This window comes from Oncorhynchus nerka, linkage group LG12 (assembly GCF_034236695.1).
Source record: "Oncorhynchus nerka isolate Pitt River linkage group LG12, Oner_Uvic_2.0, whole genome shotgun sequence".
NCBI classification, from domain to species: domain Eukaryota; kingdom Metazoa; phylum Chordata; class Actinopteri; order Salmoniformes; family Salmonidae; genus Oncorhynchus; species Oncorhynchus nerka.
The window spans coordinates 30,214,198-30,240,321 of NC_088407.1; the positions used below are offsets into that span (position 1 = coordinate 30,214,198).

The window sequence follows — 26,124 nt, forward strand, 5'->3', positions numbered from 1 at the left end:
GAGGGAGAGAGAGAGATGGAAGGTATATGAGAGAGAGGGAGACAGAGAGGGAAGGTAATTGAGAAAGAGGGAAGGTATATGAGAGAGAGGGAGATATCCCATATCTTTTGGGTGAAATTCCACAGTGTGCCATCACAGCAGCAATATTTGTGACCTGTTGCCACGAGAAAAGGGCAACCAGTGAAGAACAAACACCATTGTAAATACAACCCATATTTTTGCTTATTCATTTTATCTTGTGTCCTTTAACTATTTGTACATTGTATATATATATATATATAATATGACATTTGTAATGTCTTTACTGTTTTGAAACTTCTGTATGTGTAATGTTTACTGTTAAATTTTTGTTGTTTTTCACTTTATATATTCACTTTGTATGTTGTCTACCTCACTTGCTTTGGCAATGTTAACACATGTTTCCCATGCCAATAAAGCCCTTGAATTGAATTGAATTGAATTGATAGAGCGGAGGATGGGAGGGAGATAGGGAGACAGAGAGAGATAGAGAGGGAAGGTATATGAGAAAGAGGGAAGGTATATGAGAGAGAGGGAGATAGAGCGGAAGATGGGAGGCAGATAGAGAGAGAGAGGGAATGTATATGAGAGAGAGGGAGACAGAAGGAAGGTATATGAGAGAGAGGGACAGAGCGAGAGATAGAGAGCGAGATAGAGAGAGAGGGAAGGTATATGAGAGAGAGGGAGATAGAGAGGGAATGTATATGAGAAAGAGGGAAGGTATATGAGAGAGAGGGAGAGAGGGAAGGTATATGAGAGAGAGATAGAGAGGGAGATAGGGAGACAGAGAGAGAGAGGGAGAGAGAGAGAGATAGAGGGAAGGTATATGAGAGAGAGGGAAGGTATATGAGAGAGAGGGAGATAGTGGGAAGGTATATGAGAGAGAGGGAGAGAGAGAGATGGAAGGTATATGAGAGAGAGGGAGACAGAGAGGGAAGGTAATTGAGAAAGAGGGAAGGTATATGAGAGAGAGGGAGATAGAGCGGAAGATGGGAGGGAGATAGGGAGACAGAGAGAGAGAGAGATAGAGAGGGAAGGTATATGAGAAAGAGGGAAGGTATATGAGAGAGAGGGAGATAGAGCGGAAGATGGGAGGAAGATATGAGAGAGACAGAGATAGAGAGGGAAGGTATATGAGAGAGAGGTAGATAGAGAGGGAAGGTATATGAGAAAGAGGGGCAGAGAGAGAGAGATGGAAGGTATATGAGAGAGAGGGAGACAGAAGGAAGGTATATGAGAGAGGGACAGAGAGAGAGAGAGAGATAGAGAGAGGGAAGGTATATGAGAGAGAGGGAGATAGAGAGGGAAGGTATATGAGAAAGAGGGAAGGTATATGAGAGAGAGGGAGAGAGAGAGGGAAGGTATATGAGAGAGAGATAGAGAGGGAGAGAGAGGGAAGGTATATGAGAGAGAGGGAAGGAGAGACAGAGAGAGAGAGAGAGAGAGAGAGAGAGAGAGAGAGAGAGAGATAGAGGGAAGGTATATGAGAGAGAGGGAAGGTATATGAGAGAGAGGGAGATAGAGAGGGAAGGTATATGAGAAAGACGGAAGGTATATGAGAAAGAGGGAAGGTATATGAGAGAGAGGGAGATAGAGCGGGAAGGTATATGAGAAACAGGGAAGGTATATGAGAGAGATAGAGAGGGAAGGTATATGAGAGGGGGAGATAGAGAGGGAAGGTATATGAGAGAGAGGGAGATAGAGAGGGAAGGTATATGAGAAAAAGGGAAGATATATAAGAGAGAGAGGGAGAGAGAGAGGGAAGGTATATGAGAAACAGGGAAGGTATATGAGAGAGAGAGATAGAGAGGGAGAGGGAGAGAGAGAGAGAGAGAGAGAGAGAGAGAGAGAGAGAGAGAGAAGGTATATGAGAGAGAGGGAAGGTATATGAGAGAGAGGGAGATAGAGGGAAGGTTTATGAGAAAGAGGGAAGGTATATGAGCAAGAGGGAAGGTATATGAGAGAGAGGGAGATAGAGAGGGAAGGTATATGAGAAAGAGGGATGGTATATGAGAGAGAGATAGAGAGGGAGATCGAGAGAGAGAGAAGGTATATGAGAGAGAGGGAGATAGAGAGGGAAGGTATATGAGAAAGAGGGAACGTATATGAGAGAGAGGGAGATAGAGCGGAAGATGGGAGGGAGATAGGGAGACAGAGAGAGAGAGATAGAGAGGGAAGGTATATGAGAAAGAGGGAAGGTATATGAGAGAGAGGGAGATAGAGAGGGAAGGTATATGAGAAAGAGGGAAGGTATATGAGAGAGAGGGAGAGAGCAGAAGGTGAGAGAAAAAAGTATTATGTATGCACTCACTACTGTAAGTCGCTAAATGACTAAAATGTCAAAGTAGGGTAGAGAGGGGCAGTAAAGAGAGAGATGGTGAGAGCAAGAGAGTGAGAGAGAGAAGTAGAGAGGGGAAGGTAGAGAGGGAGTGTGCAAAGCTATCATCAAGGCAAAGGGTGGCTACTTTCAACAATCTAAAATATATTTTGACTTGTTCAACACTTTTTTGGTTACTACATAAGTCTTATTTCATAGTTTCACATCACTATTACACTATTTTCAGCAATGTAGAAAATAGTAAAAAGAAAGAAAAAACCCTTGTGTCCAAACTTTTGACTGGTACTGTACATATGAATTACCCCAAATAGGACAATTAACAATCAGGTCAATCTACAACAGACACTAGGCTCGTGGGACATATGAACATACAGTACAGTTCTCTAATATTATTATATGAAGAGGAGTAGGCTAAACCCTGTGAATACTGGTCTAAACTTGGCAAGAGTACAACTATTGGATACTGGGACAGTTGTTAATTTACATAAATGCATATTTCCCCAATGTGATAATAATGAGATAACAATAATGAGAAACAGTCCATTTGAAGGGACAACGGACAGCTACAGGGACAACAGCGCCATAGATTAACATACGCTCAGTTATAGCCAACAGTCAATTAGGAAAGTGGAAACTTCAATCTACTAATAGCAGCATTCATTTCAGTGACTGATTGTAACATATAGTAATGGTTGTTTAAGCCTCTGTCTAACTGAACTGTAGATTGGGAAGGTCACTTCATTTGAAACAGGAACCTTTTCCAACAAGAGCAAAAAGCAAATTGATTACTCTAAGCTCATTAAATGTGACTGATTACATTTAGGATTCATTTGATTCAACAGAAATCTATTGAAGTGGGTGGGAGGTAGAGGGGAAAAGGAATGTAGCTTCTCATATCCTAACTACCCTCTAGCGCTGTGTGTGTGTGTGTACTCGCTCCAGAAAAGAAGCCAGTGATCATACCCCCACCTACAGGGCTGCTATAGAACTGTTCACAATAACAACGACTTTATTATGGTTTATGACCTCTTCTGAGCTGTTCTCCATCTACCCACTTAACCCTCCTTTCAAATAACAGTTCAGTCACATGGAGGCAAAAAAATAAGATAACTCGTGACTGACAGCACCTTTGTTACAGTAAGTCCCCTATGAAGACAAATCTATATCCGTTTCCATTAACACTTTGCTCAAATTTACTCAGCTCTTATACGGAATGCAAATTCAAGAACAAATGAGAACTATTTCCATCTTCTCGCATGAATAATTTCACATAGTGCCATTTGTATTTAATACTGTATTTAATGAAAACGGTATGTGTGTTTCATTCACAGTGCTAAGATGTCCTCAGTGACAATATTATTCTAAAAGGCCCCTGGGAGTAAGGGATCTCAAATGTCAGATTTGTGTTATTGCAGGAGAGGCACTAAGGACATACTCTATCAAGAGTAATCGTGATACAGGTGTAAGATACAGTACATTGTACAGAGAAATAGCTTGTTATCAAAAGTCAACTCAGCTGTGTTCTCACTGGAGATGGGAAAGTGTTTTTATTGATGTCAAAATGTCAAGCCAACAGTGTAAATGACAACAGAACGAAGGCAACACTACACCTCGACTGCAATAAACCTACAAAATTATGCACATGCTTTTTAATAATTTGACAGGGTTAGACCAGGATTTTAGTTGTCCAAACAACCTCCAAAACGACGCTAATTTTCAGTGGCATAACATTTAACGTCTTTACCTCAGGCCACTTGAGGGCTCTACCAAAGCCAAAAGGTGGAAGACCTCTAGGACAAACAGTCATTAAGATAGAAATGTGTACTGTATACACTACCGTTTAAAAGTTTGGGGTCACTTAGAAATGTCCTTGTTTTCCATGAAAACAATACATGAAATGAGTTGCAAAATGAATAGGAACATTGTAAAGACGTTGACAAGGTTTCAGTAATGATTTTTAATTGAAATAATAATTGTGTCTTTCAAACTTTGCTTTCGTCAAAGAATCCTCCATTTGCAGCAATTACAGCCTTGCAGACCTTTGGCATTCTAGTTGTCAACTTGTTGCCTGCTCCAAGAACCAAGTCTCCCTTCTGTCCGGAGCTGCCAGAGCTGCCCGTCAGTCCGGAGCTGCCAGAGCCGCCCGTCAGTCCGGAGCTGCCAGAGCCGCCCGTCTGTCCGGAGCTGCCAGAGCCGCCCGTCTGTCCGGAGCTGTCAGAGCCACCCGTCAGTCCGGAGCTGCCAGAGCCGCCCGTCAGTCAGTCCGGAGGCGCCAGAGCCGCCCGTCAGTCAGTCCGGAGGCGCCTGAGCCGCCCGTCACTCCGGAGGCGCCAGAGCCGCCCGTCACTCCGGAGGCGCCAGAGCCGCCCGTCACTCCGGAGGCGCCAGAGCCGCCCGTCACTCCGGAGGCGCCTGAGCCGCCCGTCACTCCGGAGGCGCCTGAGCCGCCCGTCACTCCGGAGGCGCCAGAGCCGCCCGTCAGTCCGGAGCTGCCAGAGCCGCCCGACACTCCGGAGCTGCCAGAGCCGCCCGACACTCCGGAGCGCCCGTCACTCCGGAGGCGCCAGAGCCGCCCGTCAGTCAGGAGGCGCCAGAGCCGCCCGTCAGTCAGTCCGGAGGCGCCCGAGCCGCCCGCCAGTCCGGAGCTGCCAGAGCCGCCCGTCAGTCAGTCCGGAGGCGCCAGAGCCGCCCGTCACTTCGGAGCCGCCCGTCACTCCGGAGCCGCCCGTCAGTCAGTCCAGAGCCGCCAGAGTCGCCCTTCACACCGGCGCCGCCAGAGTCTCCCGCCTATTCGGGGCCCGCTGTAAGGGTCCCAGGCCGGGGTCGGCGGCGAGGGTCGCCACTCCAGAGGCGCCACATAAGTGGGCCAAGACTAAGGTGGAGTGGGGTCTACGTCCCGCATCAGAGCCGCCACCGCGGTGAAATGCCCACCTAGACCCTCCCCTATAGGTTCAGGTTTTGCGGCCGGATTCCGCAACTTTGTGGGGGGGTACTGTCACGTCCTGACCTTAGTTCCTTTTTTATGTCTATATTTTGGTTTGGTCAGGGCGTGAGTTGGGGTGGGCATTCTATGTTTTATTTGACCTGGTATGGTTCCCAATCCGATCTTGACTACTCTTCCTCAGATGAAGTTCCTTGAGGGCCGTTGTGGTATCGGCTTAAGGGGGAATATACATGGCTGTGACTATAACCAAAGAAAATGATTTTGAGAGGTAATACGGTCTTGCATTTGAGTGTGAGGTATTCTAGGTCAGGTGAACAAAACCACTTAAGTTCCTTTACCTTATCACAATCACACCATGAACAGTTAATGAAACATACACCTACGCTTTTCTTCTTCCCGGAGAGTTCTGTATTCCTGTCTGCGTGATGTACTGTGAACCCAGCTGGCTGTATGGGTGGGGACAGTATATCCGGAGAGAGCCATGATTGCTTTAAACAGTATGTTACGGTCTCTGACGTCTCTCTGGAAGGAGATCCTCACCCTGAGCTTGTCTACCTTATTGTCCAGGGACTGAACATTAGCGAGTAATATAATCGGAAGTGGTGGATGGTGTGCACACCTCAGTCGGACTAGAAGTCCACTCCGAATACCTTTTCTCCGCCGGCGGCGTCTTGGAGGAGCCTCCGGGATAAGTTCAATTGCCTTGAGGGGTACAAACATAGGATCCGATTTGGGAAAATCATATTTCTGATCGGAATGCTGGGTGAGTTACTGCCGCTGTGATATCCAAAAGTTTTTCAGTTTTTATGTAATAACACAAAAAACGTTCTGGGCTAATAATGTAAGAAATTACAACAACAACAAAAAATACTGCAAAGTTGGTTAAGAGCTAGAAGCAGTGCTGCAATTTCTATCCTACAGTACAGTAGAGCAGTAAGTCATTCAGTCACCAACACGCATCTCTAGTCGCCCAATGGTGTCAAAATGATAAACACTTGGGAGAGACAGACAGTTTCAGACCCTAATAGAGGGTAAGCGAGCACGAGAAAGATAGGAAGAGGGAGAGAAAGAGAGAGAGTGAGTGTTCTCCTTCCATCAATGTTACAGATTAACCTACGATCTGATAGATCCTTTCAGTTTTATTCCAAAGGAGGACATGGGTCAACTGACATAACAGGTTGTTTGTGGGAACCTGGTGAAACTTTTTTTTGTTGGAATACAATCAAGTCCCCATATAGTCCCCATATTCCAGCAACATCTGTCTTCCAGTACATCTATAGTAGCCAGTGTCTGAAAATGTCACTCGGCTTCATCGATGGATAGTGCCTCTCCATTCCGAGACTGATTCCTTATCATGGAGCACATGTGCCACTGAAAAACCTGAGGCCTTTGTTCCTCTGTCTCTGCAGGCGAAGATATTGATTTTGGGGACAGATTACATATTTTCTCTTCTCATGGCTGTCTTTCGCTGCCCTCCAGGCTGCCTCGTCCTGTCATATTCGCATGGGGGGTCTTATCACCCGGTGTCTGGACTGACCGGGCCCTGCAGGAAGAGGTAAGAGACAGTCCTCTACATCGACAGTGTGTTTCTGTTTGGAAGCTAGAGTTGCGTTTGCACGGGGAATGAAATCATGAAATTGCATCATGAATAGCCAACAATCGATGAATAAGCACTGTACCCAGTGGGATGGTCTTTGTCCAATGGGCAAATTCATTTGCATCAGAACTTTAAAGTTTAGAGTAACTGATGTTTTTTATGCCTTTTCATCCCAAAGTCCATAACTCTGATGATTCCAGAATGACAAATCAAAAGTGCTAATATAATACACCACAGGGGAGATAGTAATTATATCTGCTGTCGTTGAAAAAGTAACCTTATTTATTCCTTGTTTATTAGAAGAGAGGAGCTGCATATGCAATGAATGGTGGAGGGACTCTTACAATGCAGACATATTTCTTAAAGGCTATGCATGGTCAATCCGACCTCGGCCGCATTTACTTCAATGCCGCCTCCGCAAAAGTCAGATCAAACATAATTTTTTTGCGGATCGCAGAGCTGTTGTCAAGGCAGTGAGTTAGTGTTTATACAGGACCTCCCGCCCCCACCTACAGTCAACCAATCATGTCAATGCGGAGCGATACGGAGTCCTCCGCATTGCTACAACATTTGCGTCACACCCTACATACAATGCCTCGGACCACATTTTCCGATCAATAAATAGGCTTTTAGTGGCCTCTTTGGATCTTGCAGACACACACAAAGGAGAATGTCACACAAGTACACATCTCCAGATGCCACGTGCTTACATCAAAAGCACAAGACCCCTTAGGTCTGACACTAGGCTTATCGCTCACTCCAAGGGGCTACATAGGCCTCCTTAATTTTGATTCACTTCAAGCCCCAGGACTCCTTGTGAGAATTGTTCATCTCGAACAGGTGACAGTGATTTATTTTCACAAGACTCAAGTTGCCAGTGTGTCCTGTGGCTATTTTTGCTGTCAAACGGCTTGCTCCACACCATCACACACAATAATCTGAAATCGCCTGACTTCAGGAGACACAGATGGCCTTAACCCCTCACTCACATGATATTGATTGATCCATTTACACAATGAGTTGCTATTGGTTTTGAATAGTCACGGCTCTATTGACAGATACAGGAGATCAATGGGTCCAATCAGTTGTACAACCAATTGCAGCCAGCTGGACAGGCATTGTCTGCAGGTGGACAGTCACACAAAAGCCATGGGTTTGAACTCAGGACAGTGTGCTGCTGCTGATAACATTGACTCGCTGTTCCATCTGTCTTAGCCTGGAAGCTAACAATGTCTAAACGCCTTACTATAGACGTACTGCATGGAAGACAGAGGGCAAGAAGCCTTTTTGAAGGACTAGCTTTGTACTCTGATTTACAGTATAGGAAAGACATGGGGCGCATAAAAAGGAAGTGGACATAGTGCTGGGTGATATGGCTATATAGATTTTTTGATTCACCACACAGTACATTTGGATTTTTTTCCTCCAAATAAGCTTTGTTGTACAGTTAAAGGTCATATACACTGCATTTTAAACAGTCAGGAATAATAACAAATGCAGGGCTTGTGAAATTATACCTAGGCTAAATTTAACCCTTCCACAACCATAAGAGCCACTAATAGTTTTTTTTTTTTGCAATAATCACTGATTTGGCTTTCATGACTGTCTATGAAAATGCTTTTTCCATTACAAATTTAACCAGAACCATGCATAATGCACAATCACTAATAATGACTAACTTCATCTAGCAGGCATTATAGAACATTAATACAGGTCTCATAAACAATCTCTCAAGCACAAGCCACGTGCTAGTGAGTAGCCAGCTAATCTTTATGAACTCAGCAAAAAAATAAACGTCCCTTTTTCAGGACCCTGTCTTTCAAAGATAATTCGTAAAAATCCAAATAACTTCACAGATCTTCATTGTTTCCCATGCATGTTCAACGAACCATAAACAATTAATGAACACGCACCTGTGGAACGGTTGTTAAGACACTAACGGCTTACAGACGGTAGGCAATTAAGGTCACAGTCATGAAAACTTAGGACACTAAAGAGGCCTTTCTGCTGACTCTGAAAAACACAAAAAGTAAGATGCCCAGGGTCCCTGCTCATCTGCGTGAACGTGCCTTAGGCATGCTGCAAGAAGGCATGAGGACTGCAGTTGTGGCCAGGGCAATAAATTGAAATGTCCGTACTGTGAGAGGCCTAAGACAGCGCTACAGGGAGACTGGACGACCAGCTGATCGTCCTCGCAGTGGCAGACCACGTGTAACAACACCTGCACAGGATCGGTGGCTGTGCAAAGTTGCTGGACAATGGCGGGAACTGAAACACACTGTCGTACACGTGGATTCAGAGCATACCAAACATGTTCAGTGGGTGACATGTCAGGTGACTATGCAGGTCATGGAAGAACTGGGACATTTTCAGCTTCTAGGAATTGTGTACTGATCCTTGTGAAATGGAACTGTGCAGTATCATGCTGAGACATGAGGTGATGGCAGCGGATTAATGGCACGACAATGGGCCTCAGGAGCTTGTCATGCTCTCTGTGCATTCAAATTGCCATCGATAAAATGCAATTGTGTTCATTGTCCGTAGGTTATGCCTTCCCATACCATAACCCCACCACGGGGCACTCTGTTCACAACGTTAACAGCAAACCGCTCACCCACACGATGCCATACAGCATGTCTGCAATCTGCCCGGTACAGTTGAAACTGGGATTAATCGAGGAAGAGCACACTTCTCCAGTGTGCCAGTGGCCATCAAAGGTGAGAATTTGCCCACTGAAGTTGGTTACGAAGACGAACTGCAGTTAGATCCAGGCCCTGGTGAGGACGACGAGCACGCAGATGAGCTTCCCTGAGATGGTTTCTGACAGTTTGCGCAGACATTCTTTGGTTGTGCAAACATATAGTGTCATCAGCTGTCCGGGTGGCTGGTCTCAGACGATCCTGCAGGTGAAGAAGCCGGATGTGGTTGTCCTGGGCTGGCATGGATACATGTGGTCTGCGGAAGTGAGGTCTGATGGACGTACTGCCATATTCTCTAAAATGTTGTGTGAGGCAGCTTATGGTAGAGAAATTAATATTAAATTATCTGGCAACAGCTCTGGTGGACATTCCTGCAGTCAGCATGCCAAACTGCTTGCTCCCTCAAAACTTGGGACATCTGTAGCATTGTGTTGTGTAACAAACTGCACATTTGAATGGCCTTTTGACCCCAGCACAAGGTGCACCTGTGTAATGATCATGCTGTTTAATCAGCTTCTTGATATGCCACACTGTCACACCCTGACTTTACAGAGCCTTTTTATGTCTCTATTTGGTTTGGTCAGGGTGTGATTTGGGGTGGGCATTCTATGTTTTTGTTTTCTATGATTTTGTATTTCTATGTTTTGGCCGGGTATGGTTCTCAATCAGGGACAGCTGTCTATCGTTGTCTCTGATTGGGAACCATACTTAGGTAGCCCTTTTTCCTCCTTTCAGTGTGGGAAGTTAACTTTGCTGGTGGCACATAGACCTTAAGCTTCACTGTTGTATTGTATTGTTTATTGTTTTGGTCGGCGTCATCATCCTAAATAAAAGGAATATGTACCACGCTGCACCTTGGTCCTCTTCTTCCAGCAAAGGCCGTGACACACACCTGTCAGTTGGATGGATTACCTTGGCAAAGGAGAAATGCTCACTAACAGGGATGTAAAGAAATTTCTGCACAACATTTGAGAGAAATAAGCTTTTTGTGTGTATAGAACATTTCTGGGATCTTTTGTTTCAGCTCATCATGCAATCAACACTTTACATGTTGCATTTATATTTTTGATCAGTTTAAAAATAGCTTAGAAAAAGCCTTTGGAAAAAGTCAACAAAAAAAAGTAGAAGAGCGCACCACATTTCAAATTGATTGGTCCAAGCGCCACTAACATCTGAGACATATGTACGGCTTCCAAAGCTTTGCCTCCAATCACAATGGGTGAGTAACACTTTGACATCACAGTACAACAATTGAAACGGGTCAATGGCAAAATCCACTCATGATTCAAGAAATAGGACCTTTTCCCCCTTTCTTTTTTTGTGATTTAACTACAGTGTGATCTGTAGTAATGTATTAAGGATCTGTTTGCTGAGAATGGGGAGGGAGAAAATGTCCACTGGTTACAAAGACTAACTGCAGTCATATCCAGACTCTGGTGAGGACGACAAGCACGCAGGTGAGCTTCCATGAGACGGTTTCTGACAGTTTGCGCAGACATTCTTTGGTTGTGCAAACCCACATCAGCTGTCCAGGTGGCTGGTCTCAGACCATCCTGGTGATCAACCTGTGGTGGAACAAGTACCCGATAGTCATACTTGAGTAAAGATACCTTAATTAACATGACTCAAGTAAAAGTCAACCAGCAAAATACTACTAGAGTAAAAAAGTCTGAAGGTATTTGGTTTTAAATACACCTAAGTATCAAAAATAAATGTAATTGCTCAAATATACTTAAATATCAAAAGTAAATGTAGAAAATTATTGAAAATCCCTTATATTAAGCAAACCAGACGGCACCATCGAAGTGTTTTTCAACATTTGCGGATAGCCAAGCACACACAACAACACTCAGACATTTACAAACGGAGCCCGTGTGTTTAGTGAGTCCGCCAGATCAGAGGCTGTAGGGAGGACCAGGGATTTTCTCTTGATAAGTGTGTGAATTGGACCATTTTCCTGTTCTGCTATGCATTTCAAATGTATCGAGTACTTCTTCTGGGTGTCAGGGAAAATGTACATTTTCTTTAGGAATGTAGTGAAGTAAACATACAGATGCCCCAAAAACCTACTTAAGTACTTTAAAGTATTTTTACTGAAGAACTTTAGACCACTGTTGATCACCGTAAAACTTTTCAGAGTTATGGTTTTAAGACCTAAATGGCTAGATGCTTTCAAGAAGGCATTAATAGTGGTCGGGTGCAAGTGATCGGGTAATGTCCAACACTGACATGATGCACACACCAGTGTCTACAAACGGTGGGTATTATGCCCATCCCAGGGATGGGCAGCTCATTGATTGCATCATTTCCTAGAACATTTAGGCCCAGAGCCAATATAAAAGTGTCTTATTTAAATTACTGGGAATATTATAATAAATCCCTTTCAGATTCTTGTATCTAATTGGGTTGAGTAGAGAATTCACATCGGAAGTGAACATGAACCTTCATTCTTTTATTAAAGTACTCTCCTCCATTTAACCTCCCAAGGGATACAGCCATCCCCAAAGGGAATGTCTCTTTGGTTTTAATAATGTTCCACCACTTATATTTTCTTTCTCGCATAATCCCAGTTAATTGTGTGGAGACATCCCTTGTCATAAAGCAGTTGATGCCGGCACAGCATTATCAGTGGCCATCTGTGCAGATTTGCAAAATGGATCAGATATCTCGACAGCAGATCCCCCCCCACACCCAAAAACTGAGCACATCGAGTAGGCCGGGGAGTCCGAGAGAAATGGATAGTGACTGCCCGTAGATAATAGAAAAGGAACTTATTAAAGGGATAGCTAATACAGATAGAAGTCAGCATATGGGCTAAACTGATTTCCACTTATGACTCAAGGACTGGAGCGGAGAACACTCAAACTGAAAAAGGTCCGTTTGCGGATTCTGTATTTCTTGTTGATGGTAGAAATGTTGAAATGACACATTCAAGGCATGTTTTGGGGGGGTAAAGGGGGTTGAAAACATCAAACCAATTACAATAATACAACAGCCAGAAGTGAAGCACTTAGCTGGATAAAACATGCCGTGCGAGGCTACACACCAGCATACACTGCATTTACAACATTGGGAGAGTCAATGTGTTCAAAGTCAATTAATTAAGCACTTCTGATCATTAATCACCATGGAAACAACAGATCTGTAAATTACTGTATGTTTTTCATGCTTGTGACAAGATACCTGACTTTGCATGTTGTGTATTAGAATCTCTGACATTTATGAATAGCTTTTAAAGTGATGACAAAATATGGGGAAAAGATGAGCACAGGCAAGACCGCAATATTTCAACGACCCATAGTTTGCAGGAATGTGAGGAATATACAAGGACTAATGATTTGAAAGATGTGAGACAGTAGAAGACAAGATGTCTCAGTTCAAGGACGACGGGCCCTTTCGAAGTCCGGTATGACCCATGACCTGCTCTAAAAGTGCACTTTTAAATGTGAAAGCGACTCCGTTCACGGAGCAGTGAACAAATCCAACTAATTGGGCTGAACAAAGAGATGTAAAATAGAGTATCCCCCTTAGCCAAGTTTAAAACAGAACGACTGTCATAAAATCATTCCTACGCCGGGAGTGTGTCCGGGCCAATACAGACGGGAACAGATTATTAAACAAAGCCATCAAAAAGGTCAGCTCCAAAAGCCTGTTTGACCTGGTGTAAAAAGGGATGACTTTGCAGAGACTTACTACCTCTGCAAAACGTCCACCTCGTAAATCATTTGGTAAGACCAAGACCGCCAAGTGCTCAAGGAGAAATTCAAAAGCTCAACCTACTTTTTTAAATTCAAGAGCTCAGAGTGGAAGCTTCAATCGGTTATTTTACATTGTCCTTTTTTTTTTTTTTTTACTTGGTCCTATTTGGGATATAGGTAATTAGCTTCATCATCAGCTGAAGAGTCAATCGCTTGGGTGAATACTATGTCTATTGAATAGTCTCTGCTCTGTTCTGTGTCTGCTTTGAAGCTGAATGGTTTTCGGGGTGGGGGGGGGGGGATTTAATCTCATAGAAAAATGTGTTATGTGTTTCCAAAACACTAACATGGAGACTCCCATCTCCTCTATTAAAAACGTGTATGTAAGCAACATAAATCAAATTACAGCAGAGCGAGTACGCGGATGAACAAATTGCATAGACTTTAATGTGGCTCCCACTTGCACCGTGATGCATGATTCTGTAGAACTAATGCCTGTGGAAAGACTGCCTACTCAGCCATAATTCAATGTAGAGCTCCCTTTAGTGACAACACGCCTGCTATTCCACATCTGATATCCCAAGCCATTAGAAATATGATAGATTGTACAGTTTGTAGATGTGCATTGGGTCTGTATTCAGCTATACCCAGTTAATTCAATCAGAATGTAATAAAAAGGTGCAGGGCAGAACTTTAATATGAATAAAACTGACAAATAACTTAACGCTAGATCATAAGCAGAACGTAATGCTTGTTTTTGTTTTTTTTCGCAAAACAATATAGGTTTTTTGAATACTCATTAAAAAGTGGTAATTTGTTCTAAAGCTGTTTTAACAGCTTGGAAATGTTGTATAGAATAGTACATTTAAACACACAGAAGGGTGCAACAAAAAATATGAAACTCATGAATAAAGCAACAAAGCCTCTCACTCACATATGCTTTTTGATGGTTATTTATTGAAAAGCTAATTTATCCACTCTGAATTATTTATTTTTCAACTGTTTTTCAGTAATGGCTATAAAATAAAAACACTGCGCAGAGGTTGTCTAGTGGTTGCCATTGTGTTTGCCTTTCCTCTTCAAAAGGCCCAGACTGCAGCAGTTCATATTCCATCAGCAAAATCTGACAGGTCCGTCAAGGGGTAAAAAACAGCCTATGGCTCCCTCCTGTGGCAGATCTTAGAATTAATTAATATTCTTTCTGCGCAACAAGAACGTTATCACCAGGGGTGTATTCAAGACAAGAGCACAACCTTTTGCAACGGAAACTAGAGTTACTGTGGGACAAACATTTCATTATTTTTAGTTCCATTTGGTTCCTAGTGAATACACCCCAAGTTATCGCGTTTTGACCAGGCCCACCATATAGTGTCTGAGGTTTGTTTTTATATCCAAATGGATTCGGCCTTAAAAAACAACAACTATCAATCATATACTTCAGAGCAAACACAAGCAATGTAAGCAATGGAATCTAGGCTAAATCTTATGGCTTACGTATTTGAAAGAAAACAAATACTATACCAATGTCTGCTTTCAAACGATAATGACAGCTTGCCATTGTGCTACCATAATGACAATGACGTCAGAGAATAGTGAAGGGAAGTGAATGGCGCTGCCATGGTGATTAGTGAATCACTGCAGAGTGAAAAGTTTCTCCGGTAACAACTTTCAGTCACAAAACAAGAACATCACACAATGTCACTAGTCGCTATGACTAAGCAAGCGGTCTGCAATTAGAATGCCATTGTAGGTTTAAGGCTAATTGATTTAGTGACAACTTAAAAACGTATGTCATTTAGCTGCACCCCTCACATTGTTACTTGCGTTATTAAAAATAAAAATGTAATAATCAAGTTTGTTGAGCTCAAGATAGATGGTCAGATAGACAGATGGTTTGTTCCAAAACTAAATGGTGAGCTGTAAAATTTGCACTTCATTTAAAATTGTTTTAGAGTAGGACCCGACTACCTGTCAGACCTACTCTCCCCCTATGAACCTCCCCGCAGCCTACGTTCAAGCCAGGCCAAACTGATCAACCTGCTCCATGCCCCAAGGACCACGCTCCACACGATGGGGGATTGTGCCTTTTCTTACCATGTACCACGCCTATGAAACTCCCTGATAATCTCAGGGCTGTTCAGACTGTTGGGGCTTTTAAAGCTGGCCTTAAGACTCAACTCTATTGGCTGGCCTACCATTATGCCCTTCCTCATAGATGTTATTGTTGCTTTCGTGATATATACACAATATGTACAAAAGTATGTGGACACCACTTTAAATGAGTGGAATCGACTATTTCACCCACACCCGTTGCTGACAAGAGTATAACATCGTGCATACAGCCATGCAATCTCCATAGACAAACATTGTCAGTAGAATGGCTTTACAGAAGAGCCGAGTGACTTTCAACGTGGCACCATCATAGGCTGCCACCTTTCCAACAAGTCAGTCTCTCAAATTTCTGCCCTGATAGAGCTGCCCTGGTCAACTGTATCAGCTGTTATTATGAAGTGGAGCAACAACGGCTCTAGGAGCAACAAAGGCTCAGCCACAAAGTGATGAATCACACTTCACCATCTGGCAGGCCGATGGAAGAATCTGGGTTTGGCGGATGCCAGGAGAATGCTACCTTCCCGAATGCACAGTGCCAACTGTAGGTTTGGTTGGAGGAGGAATATTGGTCTGGGGCTGTTTTTCATGGTAGTTCCTATGAAGGGAAATCTTAAAGCTACAGCATACAATGATATTCTAGACAATTATGAACTTCCAACTTGTTTGACCCAAGTTAAACAATTTAAAGGCAATGCTACCAGATACTAATTGAGTGTATGTAAACTTCTGACCCACTGGGAATGTGATGAAAGTAATTAAAGCTGAAATAAATGATTCTCTCTAATTATTCTGACATTTCACATTCTTAAAATGAAGTGATGATCCTAACTGACTTTTGACAGGGAATTTTTACTAAGATTAAATGTAAGGAATTGTGAAAAAACGGAGGTTAAATGTATTTGGCTAAGGTGTATGTAAACTTCCGACTTCAACTGTAACTATTCAGACACTTTGCTATGAAACTCAAAATTGAGCTCAGGTGCATCCTGTTTCCATTGATCATCTTTGAGATGGTTCTAAAACTTGGAGTCCATCTGTGGTAAATTCAATTGATTGGACATGATTTGGAATAGCACACACACCTGTCTATATAAGGTCCCACAGTTGACAGTGCATGTCAGAGCAAAAACCAAGCAATGAGGTCGAATTAATTGTTAGTAGAACTGCGAGACAGGATTGTGTTGAGGCACAGATCTGGGTAAGGGTAGCAAAACATGTCTGCAGCATTGAATGTTTCCCTTGAACACAGTGACCTCTATCATTCTTAAATAGAAGAAGTTTGGAATCACAAATACTCTTCCTAGAGCTGGCCACCTGGCCAAGCTGTGTTATCAAGGGTAGAAGGGAGTTGACCAAGAAGCTGATGGTCACTCTGACAGAGCACCAGAGTTACTCTGTAGAGATGGGAGAACCTTCCAGAAGGACAACCATCTCTGCAGCACTCCACCAATCAGGCCTTTATGGTAGAACGACCAGACGGAAGCCACTCCTCAGTAAAAGGCACATGAGAGCCCGCTTGGAGTTTGCCAAAAGGCACCTAAAAGACTCTCAGACCATGAGAAACAAGATTCTCTGGTCTGATGAAACCAAGACTGAAATTCTTTGGCCTGAATGCCAAGCGTCATGTCTGGAGGAAAACTGGCACCATCCCTACGGTGAAGCATGGTGGTGGCGGCATCATACGGTGGGGACTGGAAGACTCAGCGGAAGGGACTGGAAGACTAGACATGACTGAGGGAAAGATGAACCGAGCCAAGTACAGAGAGATCCTTGTTGAAAACCTGCTTTAGAGCGCCTAGGATCTCAGACTGGGGCGAAGACTCACCTTCCAACAAGACAACACAGGAGTGGCTTCCGGACAAGACTCTGAATGTCCTTGTGTGGCCCAGACTTGAACCCGATCAAACATCTCTGTAGAGACCTGAAAATAGCTGTGCAGCAACACTCCCCATCGAACTTGACAGAGCTTGAGAGGTTCTGCAGAGAAGAATGGGGAAAACGATGTAAATACAGGTGTGCCACGCTTGTGGCGTCATACCCGAAAAGACTCGAGGCTGTAATCAAAGTCTATTTTATTTGAGAAATTCTTAAAAGTAGCCACACTTTGCCTTGATGACATCTATGCTCACCCTTGGCATTATCTCAACCAGCTTCATGAGGTAGTCAACTGGAATGCATATCAATTAACAGGTGTGCCTTAAGTTAATTTTTGGAATTTCTTTCCATTTTAATGTCTTTGTGAGACACCGAGTAGGTGAACGGATGATCTCTACATGTGTGGTTCCCACCGTGAAGCATGGAGGAGGTGGTAGGTGAGGGTGCTTTGCTGGTGACACTGATTTATCTAGAATTCAAGGCACACTTAACCAGCATGGCTACCACAGCATTCTGCAGTGATACGCCTTCCCATCTGGTTTGCGCTTAGTGCAACTATCATTTGTTTTTCAAGAGGACAATGACCCAATACAACTCCAGGCTGTGTAAGGGCTATTTGACCAAGAAGGAGAGTGCTGCATCAGATGACCTGGCCTCCACAATCATCCGACCTTAACCCAAGTCAAATACATTTAAACTCAGTTTTTCACAATTCCTTACATTTAATCATAGTAAAATTTCCCTGTATTAGGTCAGTTAGGATCACCACTTTATTTTAAGAATGTGAAATGTCAGAATAATAGTGGAGAAAGATTTATTTCAGCTTTTATTTCTTTCATCACATTCCCAGTGGTTCAGAAGTTTACATACACTCAATTAGTATTTGGTAGCATTGCCTTTAAATTGTTTAACTTGGGTCAAACGTTTCAGGTAGCCTCCCACAAGCTTCCCACAATAAGTTGGGTGAATTTTGGCCTAATCCTCCTGACAGAGCTGGTGTAACGGAGTCAGGTTTGTAGGCCTCCTAGCTCGCACTACGTCCATCCTAGCTCACTCATTGTCTTAATCGAAATTACGAATTGCCTCTTATCCGCTCGTCGTTTCCTTATGCCATAATTTGTACATCTCAATTGTCAGTAGAAACCACATTTGTTTTAGGCAAGTCAGCCATATCATCATATTTTCAATAAAGGCAGTAAATGAGGCTGAATTAACTGTTTCACTGCCAGACCAGGCTCCGTTGATAGCCAGGTATAGCAATGGTAAGGATTCACTCCATGTTGCTGAAAATAAAGCTCTGCTTTTGGGACAGCTTTTGTAGGCCCTAACAGTTTGCGGGCACTGTTTGAGTGCAATTAATGTATTGTTTAGTGTTGTGGCTTTGCTGACGTGCATCTATATTACATTTGGGGGGCCCCACCATGATTTACATGCTAGAATCGCCACTGCACTCCAGTCACTCATTTTTCTTCCATAGTCGAGTCGTAGATTCCTAGCGTAATCGAAGCTTGACACACAGAAATGGGAATCAACGATTATTTTTTAATCGACTCCCCACCACTGCTTAAGTATGCCCTTACCTAAGGAAAATGTTTAAGGGACTCTATGCAACACCCTTAAACAATTCCCTTAGGTAAGGTTAAAGTATTCCTTAAGGTAAATCCTTAAGGGAAACATTTAGGATGTTTTATGCAACCGGGTCCAGTCCTTAGAACCACTGGGTTAAAGCTCATTTCAAGTTTCATTAGTGTATGTACAGCATACACATGGTATACACCGTCCAAAGAAATGCTTACTTACAGGTTCCTTCTGGACAATGCAACAATAAGAAACAATAATAAAGAAAACAAAAAGTAAATGGTTCAGTAGAATAAACATTGTAGCAGAAGTATAATACAGGAAGGCACAATCTATAGTCAAATATTTACACGTGCTTTGGTAAGGGGGGATTGGGGGGGAAGTGTTAAAATTCTGCAGTATTTAGAATTAATAAGAGTATTTTAGCAGCAGCTGTGATGCGTGTGTAGCATGAATGTATGTGTGTGTGGACATGTTTAACTATACTTGCCCCCACAAGAATAGTAAACAAACAACAATTTGACCAACTGGGGACATTTTGAGCTTGTTGTCATTGCAGGAAATCTCAACACTGTGCGTTACAGGGAAGACAGGAATGTCAGTGTTCTGCCTTGGCTAGTGAAGAGCCCGGATCTCAATCTCAATGAGCACGTCTGGGACCTGTTGGATCGGAAGGTGAGGGCTAGGGCCCATTCCCCCCCAGAAATGTCCAGGAACTTGCAGGTGCCTTGGTGGAAGAGTGGGGTAACATCTCACAGCAAGAACTGGCAAATCTGGTGCAGTCCATGAGGAGGAGATGCAGTGCATTACTTAATGCAGCTGGTGGCCACACCAGATACTGACTGTCACTTTTGATTTTGACCCCTCCCCACTTTGTTCAGGGACACATTATTCCATTTCTGTTAGTCACATGTCTGTGGAACTTGTTCAGTTTATGTCTCAGTTGTTGAATCTTGTTATGTTCATACAAATATTTACACATGTTAAGTTTGCTGAAAATAAATGCAGTTGACAGTGAGAGGACGTTTATTTTTTTGCTGAGTTTACAAACGTCTGTGTCTCTTCAGAATGGCTGTGAGACAGAGAGACATTTGTACTCCCAGGTAAGGCCCTTGCTTTAGGTATCACTGAAGGCCCCATTATTCAGTCAAGCAGCTTGAAGAAGATGTATCATCATCATCCAGGCCCATGTCACAGCATGCATGGTCCTGATAGTGTACATGATACATTAGTTATCTCCCTAACGTTCAAAGGTTAGAAATGTCCTTGTTTATGAAAGAAAAGCAAATTTTTTTGTCCATTAAAATAACACTGATTAAAAATACAGTATAGACATTGTTAATGTTGTAAATTACTATTGTAGCTGGAAGTGGCCGATTTTTTTTTTTTAATGGAATATCTAGGCCAGCGTCCCGGAGTAGCCTCTTCACTGTTGACGTTGAGACTGGTGTTTTGCGGGTACTATTGAATGAATCTGCCAATTGAGGACTTGTGAGGCATCTGTTTCTCTAACTAGACACTCTAATGTACTTGTCCTCTTGCTCAGTTGTGCACCGGGGCCTCCCACTTTTCTATTCTGGTTAGAGACAGTTTGCGCTGTTCTGTGAAGGGAATAGTACACAGCGTTGTACGAGATCTTCAGTTTCTTGACAATTTCTCACATGGAGTAGACTTCATTTCTCAGAACAAGAATAGACTGATGAGTTTCAGAAGAAAGTTCTTTGTTTCTGGTCATTTTGAGCCTGTAATCGAACCCACAAATGCTGATGCTCCAGATACTCAACTAGTCTAAAGAAGGCCAGTTTTATTGCTTCTTTAATCAGAACAACAGTTTTCAGCTGTGCTAACATAATTGCAAAAGGGTTTTCTAATGATCAATTCACCTTTTAAAATGCTAAACTTGGATCAGCTAACACAATATGCCATTAGAACACAGGAGTGATGGTTGCTGATAATGAGCCTCTGTACGCCTATGTAGATAATCAACATATTTATTTTATTTTTTAAATCAGACGTTTCCGGCTACAACATTAACAATGACTACACTGTATTTCTGATCAATTTGATGTTACTTTAATGGACAACACTTTTTTAGCTTTTCTTTCAAAAACAAGGACATTTCTAAGTGACCCCAAACTTTTGAACGGTAGTGTACCTTTCATCACCAAAGCCATGTTAGCATTCACTGCACATGTTGCTGAACTATTCACCCCTTTTGTTAGTGTCACATTGATATTTGGAAATTCACAAACAATATTCAGTTAATAAGCATCGACTGTAATACCTCCAGGATCCTATGGTGAAACTACTGCGGTGCAAGGTATTGGGCAATAGCTTTCTCCACGGCCCCATATACATAAACGTGTTCAGAGTAGGAATAGTGACCTCAGACCAGCTCCCCTTGTCAAGGTAATCATATTCTTTGTTATCTAAATAAAAAACTAGAAAAACTGAAAAAGTACTCCTACTCTGAGATGCTTTGTGAATATGGGCCGCAAAAACACCAACAACACAAGAATTAGCCTGGTCAGTAACTTAGCAAACTAATGAAACACTCATGTAAATGTGCACAGGCCTATGCAGCCAAATTATACAAAAAATCAAGAGCAGCATTTTTCTAGCGTTGGTGACTGAAAAAGTTGGCATCATTAAACAGGCAGGGGAACGAAGTAGCTTGACAAAAAAGTGTTTAATAGTAAGTAACTAACCTTTCGTTAGAAAATATACAGTGTACAAAACATTAGGAATACCTTCATAATATTGAGTTGCACCTCCTTTTGCACTCAGAACAGCCTCAATTCGTCGGGGCATGGACTCTACAAGGTGTCTAAAGCTTTCCAAAGGGGTGCTGGCCCATGTTGACTCCAATGCTTCCCACAGTTGTGTCAAGTTGGCTGGACGTCCTTTGGGTGGTGGACCATTCTTGATACACATGGGAAACTGTTGAGCTTGAAAAACCCAGCAGCGTTGCAGTTCCTGACACATTCAAACCGGTGCACCTGGCCCCTACTATCATACCCTGTTCAAAGGCACTTAAATATTTTGTCTTGCCCATTCACCATCTGAATGGCACACTTACACAATCCATGTCTCAATTGTCTTAAGGCTTATAAATCCTTATTTAAAACGATCTCATCCTCGTCATCAAGACCGATGGAAGTGGATTTAACAAAGTGACATCAATAAGGGATCATAGCTTTCACCTGGAGTCACCTGGTCAGTCTCATGGAAAGAGCATGTGTTCCTAATGTTGTGTACACTGTGTAGTTATTTTCCAGAACCCTGGCTACAGTCCACTTAGCTAGCTAGCTTGGGTGAACTCAGACTGATGGTTTGAGCTAGGTAATGTTAGCTTTCAATCCAGCTCGCTTGCTAATGGCATTTAAAAAAAATCAACTTTATCAATCAAATGGATAGCAAGCAAATATATGTTTCCACCCAACTCTCCCTGATTCAGCTTGCCAGTTGCTAGTAAAGTAGGATGAGTAATTCAGAAGCCTAGTTAGCAATGTCAAGTTCATGCTCATTTACCCAAATAAATAATTGACACATATAAAAGAGACGATTACCTTCAAGCCGATAATTTGTTTAATTCTCGTACTTCAGGCCGAGAAGTAATGGTCACTTGTTTGTGGAAATGGCTTTTTCTCCATATGTTTGTCCCCAGTCAGCTCCAGCATTCACTTGAACTGACGTCACCATCTTGGCCAGGTCGCAGTTGGAAATGAGAACTTGTTCTCAACTAGCCTACCTGGTTAAATAAAGGTGAATAAATCAAATAAAATAAATAGGCTGTGTCAAGAACTTGAGGGAGCATTGTTTACTAGCGCACGTGCTTAATAAATTGGTTTCTCTAGCAGCCCGGAGGATATTTTGTGGCATTGAAATGACTTGGGAACTGTGCACACTTTGGAGAGGTGTGTGGTCTCTTGGAGACTCCAGTTAGTCCCCTAACTCAAACCCTTGTCATTTGTTTTATGTTGCACGTACAACACATTTTCCAGGAATATTCTTATCATGTTACTGAATGTAGCCTGTCCAGAGTATTTTCAGATTTCATTATCAACAAATGCGGACAAAAAGTACAGTAAATGTAAAATTCACATAAAATCTGTGTAATGTTTAGATTCAGTCTTGTGTCAGGTGAACTGTTGTGTCCTCACCTTTTGATCTAATCATTTCCCCATAATCTCCAAACCCTTTCAATTTCTACCATGGTTATGCATATGCTTTTTATACTTCTTTTGCAAGAAACATTTCAAATTAGCTCTAGCCATGTAGACCAATTCCCAAGAGTGTAAAGGGTTAACGTTCTCTGAACTATGAGAACATTCCCAATGTCAAACCAGTTGCAGAATGTTCCTAGAATATTACTAACATTTAAATGAAATGTAACCATGTTTGACATTTTAGGAAACAGTACGTTAAAACAATCAAATACCAAAAAAAACAGTTTTTTGTCAAATTCCTTAAATGTGCTGAGAATGTTCCAAAGCCAAGCAACTATTCTGCACCACTCCCAGAAGGTTGTGGGAAGGTTGTATTCTAAATAACCACTCTCTCACCAACCTCTAAGAAACATTTGGTCCTCAGAACATTATGTGCTAGCTGGGCATTGTTTTGACCCTCTTGCCAATCACCATCTTGGTTCACCTGTCGTTGCATATTACAACTACCTATTTCTCACCCTCTCACAGTTTGACTACTTTGTACTGGACATGTGAATGGCTAGCAAAAAAAATGAAATCTTAGTGTAACACTTACAGAGTGTGGTCATAGAAAAGGAAATAGCTAAGAGAGCACAGTCATGGCCAAAAGGAATTTGTCACAGAGGGAACTACAGATTCAAATATGTTAACAAGATGAATGCCTGACCTGTTGACTATTTCTTAGGATGTACATAAATGTACATAAAATAGCTATGAAAACACAATTGTAGTCTGCAACAGGAGCTATACTCAACTTTAAATCAATATATCAATAAGGAACCAGACAAGTCCACAATTAAGTTGAATAGTTTGTAGTTTGAGTAGTGACAGAGCTAAATAAATTAGTTTCTATAAACTGTGGAAAATCAAATACAAAGTTACATTCAACCAGGTCGGACAAACTGACAACCTTTGTTCAAAAAAGTCCTCAAAACTACTTTAGTGTTCTGACAAAACAACAAATTCTTGGTTCTATCTTACCGTCGTTACCCGCCTCTAAAAGTCCAAACTGCTCCAGAACCTTGACAAGTAGGACCACCACCACTAATACCGCGATCATCTCCAGCCCCTCCAGGTTCATGGTCTGTCGGGTCATGGGCTGCCCATGCCACGGTCACAATCACAGAGCTCACTGCCCGTTTACAGGCCAGTTACCTCCACTTAGAGAGCCAGCATCTCAGACTTGACGAGACACCGGAGAGAGAGAGATAGACAGAGAGAGAGACAGAGACAGAAAGACAGACAGACAGACAGAGAGAGGTGTGTGAGGTTAGTGGAGTAAGGAGAAAGAGCAATGAGAAGAAAACAGGAGAGCGGGTGAAGAAACTAACACAAATAGAGGAAGAGGGGGAGAGAGAGAGCAAGGGAAATGGAGCGACACAAAGACAAAGAGCGAGAGAAAATGAAAGGGAGAGAGAGAGAGAACCAGTTGCCAGGGGCTGTAGGGACTACCAAACCCCTTGTTGTCTTTTCCCCACAGTGGGACACACCAATGCTACAGAAAGGACTGCAAATCACATCCCAGCATAGGAGGGTCACATAGGAGCCACTCCCCAAACGTCCTGTTCCCCCCTCCATGATACCTGGACTCTCCCATGACCCCATGGATCCGGGAAAGTCCAGAAGGCAGCTCTCTGGGAATAACGCACTTCTCAATACAGTACATTCAATAATGGTCCAGTACGAACAGAAGGAAGCATTCAGAATAGCCTGTTGCTATGGTGACGGTAAACATGTATGGAACTATAGAGATATTTGAGCAGCTGTGTAAATTTATTCAAGCACATGGTACAGTAATGGGGAAAAAGTGTTTGAGGTGAAACATTGTGTCCACTTGATAATTTTCTGTACGCATCTACATTTAACAGCTTTAGAAGTCGGAAACAAAAACACCTGGGACCAATGATATTTTTCTGTATTAAAGGGAATTTCCTTCTAAATGCATAACTAGGTAACCGTGTAACACTGAAACCATCAAAGTATGGTAGGTTACATAAGAAGACAATGATAAACCCGCAATTAAGTATATAGTAAAATTATTTTCTTAAAGTATCCTGTTCTGCAATTACTACCCAGAATTCACTACACAATTTCAAACGATTCTAAAGAATTGGTAGAAACGTCATTTGAACTTTTATTTAAATGTGTGTTTTTGCCCATTGCAGTGCCTATGCAAGTCACATGGCCACTTATATGGGTCTCTTTCCTCCTCTTTAACTGTTGTAATAATGACATTATGCATTAGACTTGATTGTGATGATATAGCCTCTCAGGTTGCCCTTTGATTAGAGTTTGGGCTAATTTAATTAACATGTTTGCCTGCGCTGCGCTGCCCTCAAACATTAGCAAGGTAAATGCATTATCTCAACTTGATTTATGAATCCACTTCGATAAAAAGGAGTCTAAATAATTATCTAAACATGGTTTGTTCTCATGGGAGAGAGTTTAATTGAAAGCCTGGTTATTTTTGTACTGGCGTTTCATGGAGATATGAATTGTAATATTTACGAAAGTAGTCATTCAATCGTTCTTAAAACATGCACTCTTGACTGGAAGCCTTCATTAGCATATATTTCCTGCTAGCAGGCCAAGCATGCACTAAGGAAGTTAACTGTCAAACATTTGGCTGTTTTAGATAACAATGGACCAAGTGAAACTCATGAAGAGGAGTATGGGCCTCTCACCTTCTCGATATTGCAAAAGAGGCAAAACTTGGTAACACTTTATTTGACACCTAGTTTTATAACAGTCATAACCATGTCATGCCTGGTTAACACCAGGGTTGGAGCGAGCGGTCGCATCTGCACTCGGTCCGCAGGTAGTATTACATTTCATTACATTTCATTATAGTACAACGGTTTGATTTGTCTAATCTTAGCAATTTTTCTTCTTAGCTAGCTACATAGCCGTCTTTGTATCATAGATAATTGCGTAATTATCGTATTTCGTCGTCCTAACGCAGTCTACACCGCCCTGCAGCTAGCTAGCTAGCTAACGTCTACCGTTAGCTAGTCCACCGTCTACCGATTAGCAGCACAACTTACACTCAACTGAACG

At 42.5% G+C, this 26,124-nt stretch overlaps 1 protein-coding gene across 1 annotated transcript in view; it reads right to left on the bottom strand.

Annotated features, from left to right (window-relative positions):
• Nucleotides 1-26,124, bottom strand: part of kcnip4a (potassium voltage-gated channel interacting protein 4a) — a 197,309-nt gene that overhangs the window by 54,884 nt on the left and 116,301 nt on the right. The gene's annotated exons all lie outside the window — the stretch shown is intronic.